This window comes from Ammospiza nelsoni, chromosome 2 (genome assembly GCF_027579445.1).
Source record: "Ammospiza nelsoni isolate bAmmNel1 chromosome 2, bAmmNel1.pri, whole genome shotgun sequence".
In the NCBI taxonomy this organism is placed as follows: Eukaryota; Metazoa; Chordata; class Aves; order Passeriformes; family Passerellidae; genus Ammospiza; species Ammospiza nelsoni.
Genome location: NC_080634.1, coordinates 8,657,767 through 8,675,618, shown reverse-complemented (window position 1 = coordinate 8,675,618; position 17,852 = coordinate 8,657,767). Strand labels below are relative to the sequence as shown.

The 17,852-nt window shown below is 37.6% G+C and overlaps 1 long non-coding RNA gene across 1 annotated transcript; it reads left to right on the top strand.

Annotated features, from left to right (window-relative positions):
* The first annotated feature begins 11,673 nt into the window (after positions 1–11,673).
* LOC132086506 (uncharacterized) lies at positions 11,674–15,046 on the top strand. The gene is made up of 3 exons (XR_009420415.1): positions 11,674–11,790; positions 13,540–13,737; positions 14,453–15,046. It is a non-coding gene; the product is annotated as an uncharacterized LOC132086506 (long non-coding RNA).
* Positions 15,047–17,852: the final 2,806 nt, after the last annotated feature.

The following is a 17,852-nucleotide window of genomic DNA, read 5'->3' as shown; positions in this document are numbered from 1 at the left end:
TAACTTCTAAGTTTTTGTCCTTTTTAAACTATAAGACTGGAGTAAAAGTAGTTTTTAGGCAGTAGCTTTTCAGTTCTGCTCCCCTTATAGTGTTGTGAGTAATAACTGTGACCATTAAATGCAATTTTTGGTTCGATGTATGCCATTTGCGGTGAAAGCTGAAAGTACATTTAAATGGACTAAAAGTAGACAATGGAGGTTTTAACCTGTGAACTACTGGGATTTTGGGGTTTTTTGGCTTTTTTTTGTTTGTGTCTCTTTTGTTTCGTTATAGTTGAAATCTGAGAGAATTCTAGGCATATGTTTCTACCCCTGAGGCTCCCTGACATGCAATAAGAAGAGAAGACTATTTATATCTGGATTAGAAGCAGGTAAAATGTCAGTAAGACCTGAGTCAGTGGATGAGAAGAAGAAAAAAGTTATTTTTATATTGACAGTAATAATTTTTATATTGTCAATAATATCCAAGTGTTTGATATTGAGATTTTGTTACTATGAGAAACAAGGGCTTGGGCTACTTTTGATCCAATAATTTTATGTTAAATCTAATCTAAACAATTCTTAAATCCTGGTTTTAAAATTAAATAAAAAAATGAATGGCCAAAATGTAACACTTAAGTGTTAGAGAAAAAGGTTTCATTCCATTACTTTCTTATTTATCACATCTGACTGTTTCTGTTGGTAGCCATAAGGAAAATCACCCTTTATGATGAGTTATTGCAGTTGTGCCTTCTTTATATTATTGATTTTTGTTTTGCTTAAATTAGACTTTGTAAATCCTCAGATTATAGATCTCTGTAACTAAATCTGAGATTCTGTCAAGTTTTGTGTTTTTCAAGGATTCTACATAATGCTAAGTGCTCTGCCTATAACCGGTCATAACTAGTTGGAATAATATATCAAGTAAAAAAATCCCCAAGCTATGCTGTAACAATAAAAAAATAGACAATTGGTGTTGTAAATAATTGCTGGAGAAGGTGTTCAGATGAAATGATCAGGGTTGCAACCAATAGTGAGGAAAGATGAGGGAAATTTATTTAAGTGGGACTTGCTTAGCTGGAAAAAACATAAAAGCTGAGAGAGAACGAGAGGGCAAGTTTCTGTTCATTGATAAAGACACACAGTCTTGCCTGAAGGACAAATAGTGGTGGAAAAAAACAGCACAAAGGTTCTGATTTCTGGACTTTTGCCTGTACAGAAGGTAAGGCAACTGGTCTCACCAGTTAACGTATGAAGGCAACTTGGCAGTGAGTGACTGATGGGGATGGTGCTGTTGTCATCTATGCTGTCACCCTCTCCAAACTCCAGGGACATTTTGCTGGACTGCTCCTGTAGCAGCTCTGTTTCCCATGTTTAACTCTTCTGGTATTGCAGAGAGAACTTATTCAGAAGCATCTGCATTTTTGGTGCCTGATCCTGAAAATATGAACATGAATAAATTCCTACATGAGGCCTGTCCCGCTGGAATGTGATACTTAATGTGAATTGCATGGCTAGAGTTGTTCTTGTGAACAAGGATTTGTGAGTAGAAAGGATGTGTTGTTTTCCAGAGGGGTATTCCACACCCTAGGTAATCATGCTCAGTATGTAAAGCAGGGGACAGAAGGAGGAAGGGAAGGATGTTGGGAGTCATCTTTTGTCACTGTCATATTTTCTGGAAAAATCCCTTTGCTGAGGATTCGTCTCCTGGGAAGTTGAGAAGCCTCAGAGAAAAAGAAAAACAATATTACCTCATTTGCTTCTCCTGTGTTTTGCTGCTTTTGAATGTGTTTGGACATTGTTTATCCAACATGTGAATTGTTTTGACTTAATGACCAATCATGGTCAGGCTGTGTTGGGGCTCTGGAAGGAGTCCAGAGTTTTTCCAGTATTATCTTCTAGCCTTCTGTCTGCATCCATTCTCTATTCTTTAGTATGGTTTTAGTATAGCTTTCTTTAATATAATATCATAAAATACTAAATTAGCCTTCTAAGAACATGGAGTCAGATTCATCATTTCCTTCCTGCCACAGGGGACCCTGAAAATACCACAATGTTTGTACTCCCAAGTCAGTTTTGTGTGACGGAGCCCTGCTTTCCTGTGGATGGCTGAGCACCTGCCTGCCCATGGCAAGTGGTGAATGAACTCCTTGTTTCACTGTGCTTGCATGCCTGGCTTTTGTTTGACTGGTTAAGCTCTCTCTGTCTCAGCCTGTGGGTGTTCTCACTTTTATTCTTCCAAGTCTTTCCCCCATCCCAACATGGAGGCAGTGAGCAAACAGCTGGGTGGTGCTGGGCTGCTGGCTGGGGTCAAACCACAACACATTTCCTTTTTTTTAATATTTTTTTTAAGGAAAAAAAACCCAAAATACTACATTTTATGGAGAGGGTTCAGTTTCATGAGTCTATTAAAGAAAGCAAATGAAAACCAAGAAGTGACATTTCATAGGTCACCTGCATGGCTGGAACATGCTAAAGCCATTTTATGGATGTTTGCCACCAGACCAAACAGGGGAACTAATAAGAGGAGCAGCTTACCCTTTTTGTGTACAAAATGTTACTGGACTTACTCAGCTGGTGCATTTCATAAATATTTGCTGATAGCTTTGGGCAAATGCTACAGTAAGCATCACTTGGAAGCATTTTAAGTGGATGTTCTGGTGGCTGCACATCTCAAATCCTGTAATAAAGCCAACACATATTGCATAGAAAATTGGTGTGTTCATAACTGTTATACTCCCCTTCCTTTTTATGTATCTTTGTTTCTGCAGCTCCAGATTCACAAGGAGCACATCAGAAGGTGCCTTTTTTGTGCTCTGCAGTTTGTATGCATCTCTTTCAGGTTCTTCATCTCAGTCCTTGTTCAAGATTTTTTGCAAAGCCTCCTTGTCTTCTTTTTATTTCCTTCTCTTTCCTGCCCTATGGCCATGGGCAAATATTGTTTCAAACTTCAGACATGAACCTGATCTTATGCTTTCTCAATTACTGTTCTCCCCACCTCTGTATTTATGAAATTTTCTGTTTTTACCAGATCCATGGATCTGTCCTGAGGTAGCTGGTGTGTAAAACACATGCTACCAATCCTCTTTTTCCTCTGATAGTTCCCACCCAAGTCCCCTTTTTATTTGTTTGCAACAATGGCTTTTTTTCTCTTTATTACCCAAAGACTTGTGGGACACTTGGCAAAATTGTTTTTCCAAATGAGGCTGTTATTCTCCCTTACATTAGGATATTAATTTCTCAAATGCCTTGAAAATGCAGATAATTTAAGAAAATCCCCAGTAAGCATAGTCTTGTTTCCCTTTTATCCCATTTATTGTATTTCTGCTAGGTGCGGTGATATTACTTGTCACACACATATTTTCTGAAAAATCCTTTTGTCAGGATTTTTCTCCTGGGTAGCTGAGAGGCTGCAGAAACTAAATGTAAACAATAATTACCTGCTGCTGTGGGATGTGTTGAGTGCATCTTTGCTTGGTCTCAGGTGGTTGTTATTAATTGATGACCAATCACAAGTCCAGCAGTGTCAGGACTCTGGGCAGTCACAAGATTTTATTCTTAATTCTTTTCTAGCCTTCTGATGTCTCCTTTCTCTTTAGTTTTAGTATACAATTTTCTTTTAATATAATATATATATATCATAAAATAATCAGCCTTCTGAAGCATGGAGTCAAGATTCTCATCTCTTCACTCATCCTGGGGACCTGCAGACACCACCATGATTACTTGTGAAGAAAGTAGCAGCTTGACAAATTTGAAGCAACTGGTGTAAATGTAAGACTTGATTTTGCTATTCTGTTTCATGTCATGGTGTGTCAGCATCCAAAGGGTATGTTTTTTTTTTTTTTATTTGTTCTTTTTGCTAAATGTGGAGGATTGCCAGCAGCAGCTCCACATTTGCTGGCATTGGGGGGACAGGCTCAGCAGTGCTGGGAGGCTGAGGCAGCTTTCCTGTGCATTTCCAATTCATCCCAGCAGGTTCTCTGTCTGTGGCAGGATAAAGTGCACTGTGGGATTGTGGTGCTTTCTGCTCTACAGATGGAAAAGAGAATACTTGTGTCTGAGCTTCAGATCTAGAGCTAGACAGACCCTGCTGCAGTCTTTTATCCACACATACATTGTGAGCAATCTCGAGTGTACAGCACAATCTAGCGGGTGCTCTTGCCCAGCTCAAGATGCCATGACTTATTCTGAAAATCAAAAAGGAAACCTGTGCAAACACTGACGAGAGTGAGATTCTAAGAGTCAAAGCAGATAAAATCATTACTTCTGAAGTTGCCATAGCAGACTGGATTCTGTTTTGCTTGGCGCATCTATAATTGATATGCTTGCTGTGCAGATGTTGTTCATGTAAATACAGGGATGAATTGCACTGAGGTATTGGAATTGCTGGTACCTGCCCTGCTTTGATGAATAAATTACAGCACAGTAACTTTCCTGTTACTGCTAAATAAGGACTAAATAATGCACTCACATATACATTTACTCCTATAATATCTATAAATTAACTATCACAATACAATTTAGTTTTTTTAGGCAGAGGTGTTCTCAATCAACACTCGTGAACTATCAAATGATGAATGATATTTATTACAATAGATGTATTTCTTAGAGAGTGATAGTGTTATGCAGGCTTTTTGAATTTCCAATGAATAGTTGCACATCTTTGGGACCCGTTAATGCACACCAGCTCAGAGCCAAATAGCCACCAGCTATTCAGAGGGATCTCTTGTTTTCTGCTATAGTCATACTTGCAGAAGTGAAATCAATTAACGCATCAAACATCTTCTCTTAATTTTTTTTCATTTGTATTGAAACCCTTTTAATTTTTAGGGACAAATGTTTTTCTTAGTTTTTATACCATGTTTAGGAAAATGCATATATGAATACATTAATTACACCTGTATAATGATCCAAAATTAAGGGGGTGTTATGTGTTTATGTGTTCTATATGTTCTCCCATATAAGATTCAACTATTTTCTAAGCATTTACTTGCCTGTGATTTGGATAAAAAGCTCATATTAGCTCCCCAAATCTGCTGATTAGCATAGAGTATGTAATTATCTCCTGGAGAGGGGGGGAAAAAAAAAGAACCTACTTGATCTTTGATACATTAGTGTTCTGACAGATCAAAAAAAAAATATTGTAAATTAAAAATGTTCCTTTGAGACATAATTAACAATAACTTAAACCTTTCTCTGCTATTTAAATATAGGTACCTGCTGTCTAGGGTTAGGAAACAATTATTTCTATGAGTTATTGCACATTCATTACTGAACTGTGATCCTGTGGTTTCATTTTTCAGTGAAGGTGTATAGGAGATGACTGAGCTTTAGAGGTGAGAGCAGGATATTCCATTCAATAGGTAAACTCGAGGTTCAGCACAGTGATAAGATAAATATTCTTGCTGGTAACAGCAGGAAATGCTCTGTGTTCTCTGGCAGTCCAGTACAAATGGGCCTATCATGAATGCTGATGGAATTGGAAACTAACTGGAGGAGTCAGCCTGGAGAACATATCCCTTACAATCCTGTTTTGGCAATAGAAGTATAGCATTTTATAAATAAGGAAATAAGTCAGACAATCCAAACTTATATCACCAGTGTATACAGCGAATAATTTTCAGGAAATGCTGTTAACATGTCTCAGGAAGAAATATTTATCTTTCAAGGCAAAAGTCATTGAGCTTTTTGTATAGTGCAATTGTAATCTAGCCAGAAACTAATTTTTCAAAAAATATATTGGTTTCAGAGAGGACAAGAAATTAAGATTCACATTTCTCATAAAAATCTAAAGATTTATAAAAACTATTAATGCTTCATTAGTTTTGTCCTTGGAGTAGAGCATTTAAAATAAACAGATATGCAATTTTTTTTGATGTCAGCTTGGTGAAATGAGTTGAGAGACTTTAGTTTTCTATATGATAATATTCAGCTTGTGTCTCCATGTCCTGTCCTGGTATTTCACAATTTGTATTGAGTATCTTTGTATGGTGTGCTCATCGTAGTAGATTTCCCAATATATGTAATATATTGGGAAATATATTATTTCTCCCTTTACCTAGACCAAAGAGTTTTCCCTGACACCATGATATGTCTTCAACCAAGAGGAAGCCAAACATCTTTTTCTAGGAAATGTTTTAGCACATTAATGAAAAATTAGGTGTCTTGTTGTAGCCAAAAATATTCTTCAGCCTCCAAAACATCGTGGTTTTTAATTGTTTAAAGGGGATTAATAAGGAAGATGGGAATGGGTGTTTGAGCAGGGTCTGTTGTAACCGGACAAATTGTAATGCTTTTAGGCTGATAGAGGGTTGGCTTAGACTAGATATAAGGATGAAATTTTTATAATGAGGGTGAGGAAAATGGCGCAGTTTGTCCAAGGAGGTGGTAATGCCTTGTTCCTGGAAAAATTCAAGGTCAGGCTGGACATGGCTCTGAAGAAATGTCCCTGCTCTTTGTAGGGTGTTGGATGAGGTGACCTTTAAATATTCTGTGATTCCATCCAAACACAAATGTAGGCTTGAGTGAGAGCAATATACTTTACGCTCCGTGCAGAATACATGGTTTTTATTTATGTGGTTTCCTGGCTGCATAACCATACAAATGGAATGGCTTGGAATAATTTATTTGAAGGATAACATATATACACCATCTCTAATTTACAAATGATAACATTGTACAAATAGCAAAAAACCAAGCCACTTGCAGTGGAAATTGAACCTGGAAATAAGAGATGGACTGTTGTCCTTGGGGAGAAGTTTGGGTCCCAATGAATGCTCTACTGCTTGAGAATATTTTACTACAGATAGAAATTATCCTTGCCAGGGAAGCATCACATGATCACAGTTTTTAGATTTTATAAAATTCCGCATTGCAGAGAGGGATGAGAAGATAGCGATATGAATTTCACTAATTTTTGAAATAATCACTACTTGTAAATTGAAGTGTTTTAAAGAAGATTAAGAGACTACTCCTGGTTGCCAAATGTGAGCTATCCTGCAGTACAGGTGCTGCTGACCTACACAGCAACAACAGGAAGTCTTGGGTTTAATGTTCACTTGGGAAAGAGAACTGTCATAGAGGGAATATGGTTCTGGGTTTGAAATTTACAGATGTCGAAGACAAATTACCTTCATCAGCCAGAGGAGTAATTTTGATGAATTTATTTTTGTTTTCCCATGGTTATGTGGATCACATTTCAATTACAGTGACTTGAAGTGTGATGGCTATTAGACAACAGAGTCTGTTCTACCTCACTACAGGATTTTTTTGGGTTGGTATTTTGGCTCTGAAATTATTCAGGCTATTAAAATATGCCACTTACAACATCTATTCTGAAGAAAAAGTATTGAAATGTGGAAACCAATGATAATAAAGGGGAAAAGATTTAACAGTTCTACTTTATTGTGGGTTTCAGAACTAATTTCGCCTTTTTTCATTGAAAGAGTAGTATTGGCTGGAGGAGAAAATGAGCAAATAAAAGTTTAGAGTCTTATCTAATAACAAACTCATGTGTCAGCAGTTCTGAATGATGACAGTTTTACACAGCTAGACATTTTGATGTATCACTATTAATACAGCTAATATTCTCCTGACTATGGAGAAGTTGGAGGAAAAAGCTTTCCTCCATCAATTTGTCACAGTGCTTTGCCAGAAGGAATCTACTTAATTATATCTTAATTTGTAGCTTTAATGAATGCAATGAAGTTGCCTTTTTTTTTTCTTTTTGGCAAGGCAGTACTCGTATATTCTAAAAAAATTCAGTTGCAACATGCACGATACTAAATTTTCTTTTTTAAAAAGGGTTTGATAAAAAATCATGTTTGATCCAAAATCTATGCTTTAAACAACTGCTCTAAAGAAACTCTAAGGAGTTTATCATCTAAAGATTGTTTCATATGCAGATTAAAGTTTGGCCACATGTCAATTAAGAAAAATATTCAGATCACCTTCAAAAAGTCAGGCAGACTAAAACCCAAATTGTTACCTTAAAAGAAACAAAATAAAACCAATAAATTTTTCATATCACTAATAACTTTAGTTAGATATATATTTAATTGCATATCCTCAGAAAAACCATTTTATAATATTGTTTTGTAACTGTGTACTTTCTATGGTTTTACAAGATGTAAATTGCTTTAGGAATTAATAATTTTTTCATAACTATTGATTCCAAAAATATTTAAAATATTTCTTATTGTTTTCTTATACTCTTTTTAGGGGTGTGGACTGCAACAAACTTAAGGTAATGCCATTGAAATCAGTCCATGTTAATTTTCTCAGTATAAGAAAAATAGGAAGCATAAACAAGACTAACTTAAAGCAATCTGTTATTTTCATCTCTCAACACATACACCAGAAAAAGGCATTGAAGCACTAGAATTTATTTGCAGGCAAACTAAAATTATTCTTCAGATTGATATTTGCTATTTCCTGTTACTCTCTGATGAAAGAAAATATAGTTCCTTGCTATACAAAATCTGTAATATTCATTCCTAGTATAAATGGCTCCCAAATGATTATTTAAGCCAAACAAGGTTTCATTGTCACCAGGGAGTGTCAAGCAAGGCCTTGGGATTTGCATAATAATTGGTTTGAAACAAGTGGTATTCCATACAGAACTATGTATACAGAGAGTAATGAATATGGTAGCCACAGTCTGTGAGATCAGTATCAGCTCTATAATGAAAACTGAATATTTTTCAGCCTTTGGTGGTTTTCAAACATCCATAAAGCTAATGAGCTAATTTAGATAAGCATTAAACATGAATTTAATCACATTACTGGTAATTATTAGCAGAGACACAATATGAAGGCCTTACAATTTCCTTCAAAAGTTGTAATTAACCATAAAAAAAATAAATTGTTTGACCTAATGCACTGCATATAAATGACTCAACTAAATACTTTTCGATTTAACAGAATGCTTAGCTTAGAGTAATTTTTCCTTATATATTTTTCAGCTGAAAGTGAAAAAAGTTAAAGTGTGCTTTTTGCTACACATTAGCTTAAGAGCAAGAGCTCATATGACTGCAGATGTTACTGAAATCCAAACCTATTTCCTAAACAAACACAGCATAACTTTATCTGATCTATGGCCTCCTTCCTATGCTGGTCATGAGTAAGCAGGTGAGAACCTGCTGCCAGTAGTCTTCCCCAATTCCTGGGAAATAATTAAAGTTAAGCATGTGAGCAAGAGTCTTGAGTTTTAGAATAAAAACTGTGCTCAAGATTTGGAGTTTTGCTTGGGAAGCATGGACAGGAGCATCTGACCCAAAAGTCTTGGGAGAGACAAAATAAATTTCCTCTCTGGCTGCCTACAGCTACATTCCCAAAGCATTTTGGTGATGGAAGGCAATGGCTGGAGCATAAAAGTAAGTATATATGTAATTTTTTAAAAGGATTTTGAAATCAAGTGTCCAGCTCTAGAAATGTGTGACCAGATAGTTTGCCTGTGTTTAAGTAAAAGCAGCTCTTTGACAAAGGCTTAAAGCTGGAGTATATAGAGTCTGGTCCCTGAAGTTATGGTTCTGGAAAGAAATGCTTAATAATCTAATTTCAAATAATGGCAGAGAACTGTTTTTTGAAAGCTGGCAAATGACTGTGACTCCTCAATATCTCTTAGGCAGAAGGAGAGGGCTTTCTTATTTAACAGAGTGGTGAACTCATCACTTTTTCATTTTTCAATGGACCATTGCTCAATAGCACATCTTCCATGCCTTTACTCACGTTTCTCAGAAGTTACACTTTTTCAGCAATATTGAAAAATGGAGATTTAGATGAAAAGAGATAAAAGGCCTTTTTTCCAATGCATTATCACTGATATACAATTATCTTTTCAGAGGCTTGTAGAAATCTGTATTTTTCACTGTAAAATTGGCAGAGAAACCATTTTCTGTATAATAAATTTTCAGTAAGAAATGTTCAGCCACTTCTGTGCCTAGCCATGCTAGCTATGCTTTCTGTGCCTGTGGTTAAGCTGAAACCTTTTTTGGGCTCTTGCAGGTCAGCTCTCAACCTAGAATGTTCTTTTTGCAAACAGTGTGGGTAAAGCAATATGGGTAGAGGGGAATCAAGCCCATTTTTTCTGTCTGAGAAATAAATGACAAAATCTCATGTGGGCTTTTTATGAAAACTCCCTTCCAGCCCCCAAGCCCCACAATATTTGGCATAGGAAAAAGCAGAATTCCTCGGATGGAAGGGTTGATTAATGAGCTGTAGGGATACAGACATCAGCTGGGATACAACATCACGAGATGCAGCACTCTTCTGTTGTGTGAAATTCTCCTGTTCCTTTCAGCTCTTTCTCCTTCCTGTCCTTCACCCCAACTGCTCCTCACTCTACTTGAGAACATTTTCCTCTCCTTCCACCTCTCCCTTCCCCTGATAGTCACAGTTTCTTGTTTTCCTGTTCTTCCAGCTGGGTAATCCTTGCTAAATAGAGCACTCCTGAAATATTGTGGAGCTGAGATGACTCCTGCAATTGCATTCCTCAATTTATGTTATACATCTTTCTCCTATGATATGTTTATGTAAGCAGCTACAACAGTGGAACACACTATCTACAGACTAATTGGAATTTACTATAATAAACACAGCTATGAATCACAAATTTCATTATTTCCTGCTCTAATAAACTGTTGATATAATCCAGGACAATGACAAGGAAATGACCATTAACAACAAATATTTGGTATTTACTAATGAATTAAAGCTGCTCATTAATTTATTTGAAGGATAAAAATTCAAGGAACAGGCCATTCATGTAATTTACTGTAAGTGGAAACCAAAATATCTTCTCTTGGAATTAAAATTTTCATGAAATTTTGCGTATTGCATTAAGGACTTTGTGGGTGGAAAGCTACAGCTGTTTAAAAAATAAACTTCCTCATTTCATTCTCAGTCAGAGCACTTGGAAGCTGTATGGTGTATATGTGAAATTATATTAAGCTAATTATAACAAATATTTTCTTTGGCACGTTGACTTCGTGGAAAGAATATTTCTTGCTGTGTTTTTGTGCTTTGTCCACAGCAAATGGAGCTGTGACCTCATCTCCATGTCTCACCTTGTTGTCTCTTGGTTCTGTTGTGTTTAGTGAATATAACATAAAAATAGAAAATATGAACTTGTTGCAGGAATAGAAAATTGGACTGAGGGATTTTAACTTTTTTGTTGTTGCCTCAGGCACAGCTTGAGTTAGAGTGACTCCCATGCCTATGGAACTGATTTCTGCAGCCCATCTACTGGAGCGACTTCACACAAATACTCCTGTCTTTTTTGCTGATGTCTTTCCCAGTCTGTTTTGGTAACGCTCTAATTGCACCTAGGCGTTCTCCCCCTGTTGCTTCACTGTGTCAAAATTGAGTATGAGGAATTTGTAGCTGTTAAAAGCTCAGGTTTAATTACCATGTAATGAATGCTTCCTTGCCTCTTTCAGTCTTCACAAAGAGCCTAAAGCATTTCATGTCCTGTGTTGATGTACAGAATTTTCCCTAATTTTTATGTGTATTGGGAAAGCATGAAATGGAATGAGAAGTGGTGATAAGAAAGGGGATGTTAGAAAAACCATGTTTAGTAAGAACTCTGGAATTTTCTGTGTTTGTGACAGGGATTGTCTCTCATGGTGTCGAAGGGCTGCTTGTTGGTGCTGAGGATGTTGTGGAACTGCACAGCCACATCCCAGGGCAGTGGTGGAAAATGTGCTTTGGACAGAGCAGTTCTTACTCAGACACTGGGGCTCCACTCCCTGATTTATGTCTGGGAATCCTTGTCAGGGCTTTTGGATCAGGAAAACAAATTTGCTTGAGGTATGTTGAATGTACTGATCTACTGAATCTGTATCTTTAATAAAAAGGTTGTTGTAAAGGAATATCCCTCCAGGGTATTAGTTTATAGGAATTATAATCTAATAATAGGAATTATATAATAATATTATATAAAATAGGAATATATTATTATTTTAATATATGGTAATAATAATACTGGATAACAATATATTAGGACCGTAACTTCAGGAATGTTGTCCCAAACTAAGAAAACTACTTTTGAAACCAAAATAATCAAAACATAACCACAATGGGTGTCAGCAGAAGAAATACTGCATTTTGTTAGTGTTTCTTTTTGTTATAAGTTATTCCATGCTTACAATATTGTGTTTCCAATTTTCCAGAGCCAAAATTCTGACTTTTGTAAAATGTGTTTTGAAACTTATTTGTTTTTGGCCTCCCTGAATTCAAATTTATCTTTTCAAGTTTTAAGATTTAGATATGGATTCATTCAAGTAGTACAGTTTCATTATGCTTTTGGAGTATTATTTTTTTTTTTAAGTCCTTCATGGTGGGACTAGGGCATTCTCTTAGATCGTGGCAGAGGAACCACAGCACTTCCAACTGCATTTGAGGTTTTTTTTTGGTAGAAGTTAATTATTAAATTTTATGACTTGCAACTGTCCTTTTTAAGCTTAGTTTTTTATAAACAAGGGACAGGTATATTCGTCAATAATCTGTGACCGAGATGCATTAATTTGTCTTGTGATAATCAAAAAAATTTAAGTAGCCTTTTTTACCCCATGGGGAAGGTAGTTGAAGAATTATAATAATTTTTTTTTGTGTCAGTGGATCAGAATGGATTATAATAGATAGAAGAAATATTCTTATACCATGCCTGCCATCCTTCTCTTTTTACCTTTGCATTTTCAATTAAAGGAAAGAAAAAAAACTAAAAAAGAGAAAATAAATCCAATTTAATTTTGACCTATGTAGCTCCTTCAGTCAGTCATTTAAAAAAAAAAAAAAACAAACCCACTAAATGAGAAAAAAATGATGTGCCTGTATGCCTGTGGAAGCAGAGGGCTCCAGTGGGATCTTGTTCGTTCTGTGAGTTTTTGTGACCTCTGGATGAGCCGAGCGCTGCACATGAATATGTACCAGCCAGGCAGATGCTGCACTGACTGACCTTCGCTCACTGAAACTGATAATCAGTTTGGCTGTCATTCATTGTCCTTTGGAGGCTCTCTGGCAGCAAATGAATGCCAAGGAGACGTATTTGATCCTGTAGGTCCTGCCAGAAATTAGGTTTGGACTTGGATATTTTGAAATGAATCTGAGTCGAGTTTGACAACAAAGGGAAGGCTGCTGCAATAACATGTGCAGGTGATGCACTTCTCAATCTGTTTGTATTCTCCAGACAGGGAGAGATCAGGGCCCTTTCCTGCCTTTTATTCAGCTGTGGATATCAAGGCCAAATACGCAGTGATGTCAAAACACATAATTTATTTATTTATGCAGACAAACTGCTACTGAAGTTGCACCTGTGTAACCTAATGAAAGGGGCATCAGTGTTTGAGTTAATAACAGGCAAAGAATTAATTACCAGCAGCAGAAGTCTTCAGCTTTGTAATTTGGAAATTAGAATGGGGTGAGGACACACATTAAGTATTTTTTTGCGGAGATAATAGTGTCATGTGTACTGTAGTTGCCCCCTGCATAAATAATGTTTTATTAAAAAGCAAATTTTGTACATTTTAAATAATATTTTGGGTTTTTTGCCCCCTCTAGTATTTCAATGATTTTCAGGGGCTCTGCAGAAGTAGATGAGGATGAGCAATACTGCACCTGAATGTGCTGGATAGAAGGAATGTGTCAAGAGAAGAATAATAATGTTTAAGAATGAGAACATATGAGGATTTGTAAGGCTGCAGAAGCTGCAGTGGGAAGCAGGCCTGTGCTTCACAACCATCCAGAAACTCAGAAAAGGTAAATATAATGAGTGTGCTTTTAAAGTGGAGTGAAAAAAGTGCAGGGAAAAAAAAAAAGAAATTTAATTAGTTGTCATCAACAAAGATTATGTTGTTACGTACTGGAATTTACACTGTAGGGCTGTAATTGCAGCTTTCAGCTGAGGAGCATGCAGGGCAGCTCATCAGGAATGCCAGCTTGGTCCTTTTTCAGTCGGCAGTTTTTATGTGCTGGTTTATTCTTCTGCCATAGCTGTAGTTATCCAGAGGGCTGGGATTAACAGGAAAGAAACTCTGGACAAGCACCCCCCTCCCTCTGCCTCTGTTTGCTCCAAGGAGAGGAATCACAAACTGGTATTCTCTCAGGAGCACGAGGGTGATCCTTTGATTATTTTACCCTTCAATGGCCTTTCCATTAGCAGTCGCGTTCCACTAAAACACAGCGGTGAGGAAAGGAAATGCACAATCCCGTTGCTAAAATCCTTCAGTGGGCTCCCAGGGCAGCAGGAGTCCTTAATGGCTTTGGTGCCCAGCTGACCTGTGGGTGTTCCGGGGCCTTTGGGGTGGTGTTGGCCCTGCTGTGTGGGGTGTGTGGTGACCCTGCTGAGCCAGGGCTGGCAGCGGCCTGGGCTGCTCATAGCACAGTTTTCACAGAGGAGCTTGAGGTTTTTGAGCACTCTCCAGCCATATGAGTTCCCATGCCATTCACTAACCCAAGCTGTTTCTTTTTCCAGGGCTTTTAGCCTCTGTTTCCGTGTCACTGCTGAGTGCAGATGTGATCCGTGCTGGTTGAAGATGTGTTCAAAGAAAGATGAAAGGAAAGGGCTTTTAGACAAGGGTGAAATGGTATCTCACTTGTATCCATCAATGTGTTTTTCACTTTGAGAATTTACATGATAATTTTAAAAAAAAGAGAAACCAAACCTCACTGAAGACTTTTAAAGATGCGTTGTTAATAATATATATATTTTTACTGTAACTACATTATCTACAATTCCATGTGGGTGTTATCAGGTAAATTTTCTTTTAAACTTTAAATTTTCTTTCAACAATTTTTCAATAATTTTCTTTTAAACCTTACAAGTTCCATTTCTTCATTGGCTTTCCTGCTTTTTAAGTTGAAAAAACCTGTACTCTTAATGACAACTAAAATCTGATCAGCAGCACAAAACCATCCCAGAGTGATATAAAACCACTGAATCCTTTGAATCCTGTCCTGCCTGAGACCTTAATCCTGGCTTCAGAATGAACACTTTTTAAAATATGGAAGACAATTCCATCTCTGAAAAATTGTTTTCCCAGGGATTTCTATGACACAGATTCTCAGTTCCAAGGGAAAAACAGGAAAACATTTCTGACTCTGTGTAGCTGAAAATTAGGAAGCAGGTAAAGTGATAAGAGGAGAGTCTAACTTTGCAGTTTAGGGAATTTTCCAGGTTTTTTGGCTCAGAAAAAAAAAAATCATAAATCCCTGTGTATGTTTGTTCTCTGCCTATTTTCTTTTTCAGGGTGACATTTCGTGTTGGTCACAGATGTGAGTAGAAGTTTGCTTTGTTTAGTTTATTTTGTCCGGAAAAAAGCACTACTTGGCTTGTGCTTTACCAGCAAAGTGTTATTGTTGGGCTTACACATGCAAGTAAATAAGATATAAAGTGGCGTAATGGTATCTATTCAGCCAATTGCTGTTTGTTGAACCGACCACCATTAGTGGCTGTGAATGGGTCTCATTGTGCTGGTGTCAACGAGGTTGTGCTCGATCCTGTGAACATGGGAACAGTTGGTTATGGCTGAGAAAAAGCTAAATAATAGGATTTGAAACAGTGTTTTGCAATTACCAAGTCTCTGTGTCTGAATATCTGTTTTACTCTGGAGAGAGGGACTTGGTGTCAAGCAGAGATGCTCAAAGCTGAGAGTGCAGGACTGTGTCAGTCTGGGTTTGGGAGATGTGTAGGTAATTCTCTGGTGCTGTATGATGTGCTATTTCCAAATTCATGGTTCTGAGTCTTTATTGGACTGCATGTTTTTAATGTAGCCAGGTCTCCTCCAATGTGAGTAGCTCCTTTATTTGTGCTCCTCCACTGCACAGATCCCAAATATCTTTAGGTCTGCCCAAGTGGTATGAGTAGAGTTAAGAAGAGGAAGCCTCAGATCTTCTGCTGAGGAGTGATAATTAAAGAGAGGATGTTTTTATTTCAATTATTAGATGGACACAGAAATCTCTGTCCAATAGACACATGACATCAATGCAGAGGTACCTTATAGTCCCTTGGTAGATGAAAAGCTGTTTTCTTGCTGGGGCCTTAGGGAGTGATGGGAAGGAGGAATTTTTTCACTCGAGGTGCTGGAGACTGAGCCTCAGAAGTCAAATCATTCATTCTGCCTAGAAGGTGATCCTGGCCTCGAGTCCCTCATCATTTGTTTGGTTTTCCATGGCCTGGCTGCTCCCTTGGGGTGGATCAGGGCACAGGGAGGAGTTCAGAGTCTGCAGGTTTTGTCTGGTGCTGTGCAGACAATGCAAACAACTGCATTGCAGTCAAGAGGGATGGGATGGCAGGGAACTGTATCCTGGAGTGCCTCTTCTTCTCTCTGATGGACTGAAGAATATCATTGGCATGTACATTTCCCTTTGTTATCATTGGTCATATTTAAATTTGTCATAATCCACTGAAATAAGTTATTGGGTGTGTCATTACCCATCATAGGTGACAGGAAGCAAAGGACTCTAAGAAGGAACCTGGGAAGGATGTCAATTTGGAAAGGCAAAGAGGCTGCAGAAGGAAATGTAAACAGATTTACAGAATACCTCACCTGGTGTTACTAATGAAAAATATCAATACACCTGGAAGGGTAATTTGGTATACATTAGTATGGGAACCAGTGTCCTTTGTTTCAGTACAAATTATGTTCTGGACACAGCAGAAACCTATGGGAGGGTGAAAGTCTCCTATTTCCTGGCATCTGTGAGATTTAGTAGAAAATAGTGTTAAGGACAATATAGGAGTGTGGTCATCACAAAAGACCAGTATCACAACAACCTAGAAAAAGGCTAATTTCAGTACCTATGTGCTGAAAAACACAGCCCTCTTTAAACAGAAGACTGTAGTCATGTGAACTTACAGGGAGCAATTATTTTTTGTCAGCTCTGTTGGTCTCTCAGCCTAAAGGCACCTGCTGAACTATTCCCACTCTCATTTCAATCCAGAAAATTCACAGGTGGCTCGTGTTAGATTATGGGGACCTTCATGGCCATCATTTTGATGTTATTCCTCTGCTCACTGTGTTTCAGTGCTTTGGTCAGAGGATTGGTTTTCTTAGAGTCACAGATGGTTGCTGTTTGACAGGCTGACAAGTAAATGGGCATGAAAATAAAATATTCCTTTGTTTTGGTGAGTCAGGCCAATGTCATGTGGGTAGACATGGCTCTGTAATCCTTCTAACTGTGCTAGGATGGGGACAGGGTATTGTGTATAATGGCACACAGGAATCTTTCTTTCCTGGACTGTCTTGTTGAGGATTTGATCAACAAATCTGAGCTTACAACGACATTTCACTGTTACCTTTTCAATTAAGGTGGTAAGCATTGCCATCACAGAGCAATGTGGAATTTGGAAGGGTTAGTCTGGAAAAATCCCATCTGGCAGAGAGGTACCTGATCCTGCATATCAATGGGAGTTTTGAGCAGAGATCAATAGCACGATGAAATGCTACATAATTATTGTGGGTCTGTGCCTGTATCTACTTGCCTGCATTCAAAAAGAAATAAAACACTCAAAAAAGCCCCAAAAAAACCAAACAACATTTCAGGTCACCAGAGACACAGCCCCTAAATTAGTTACCCAGGCAGTGTAGATGTTTTTATGTAATATTTCTATATTATGAAAAGAGAAATCTAATAAATCAATACTGGTTTTGAAATTGATTAAATACTTTGGATTAAGGACTGTTGCACAGCGTTTGTGGCAACTCCTGACGTGACATCTGGTCGGTGAATTCTCCTGGGGTAATTTTGTGGGATTGGAAACCTGGTTTTCCATAAAGAAATTGTTGCTGACCTATTGATGTGATGTGACATTGCTTCCTGCTTTGGCAGTAGCAGAGAGAGTTGGTCCCTTCACTCCTTACGCTGATCTGTTG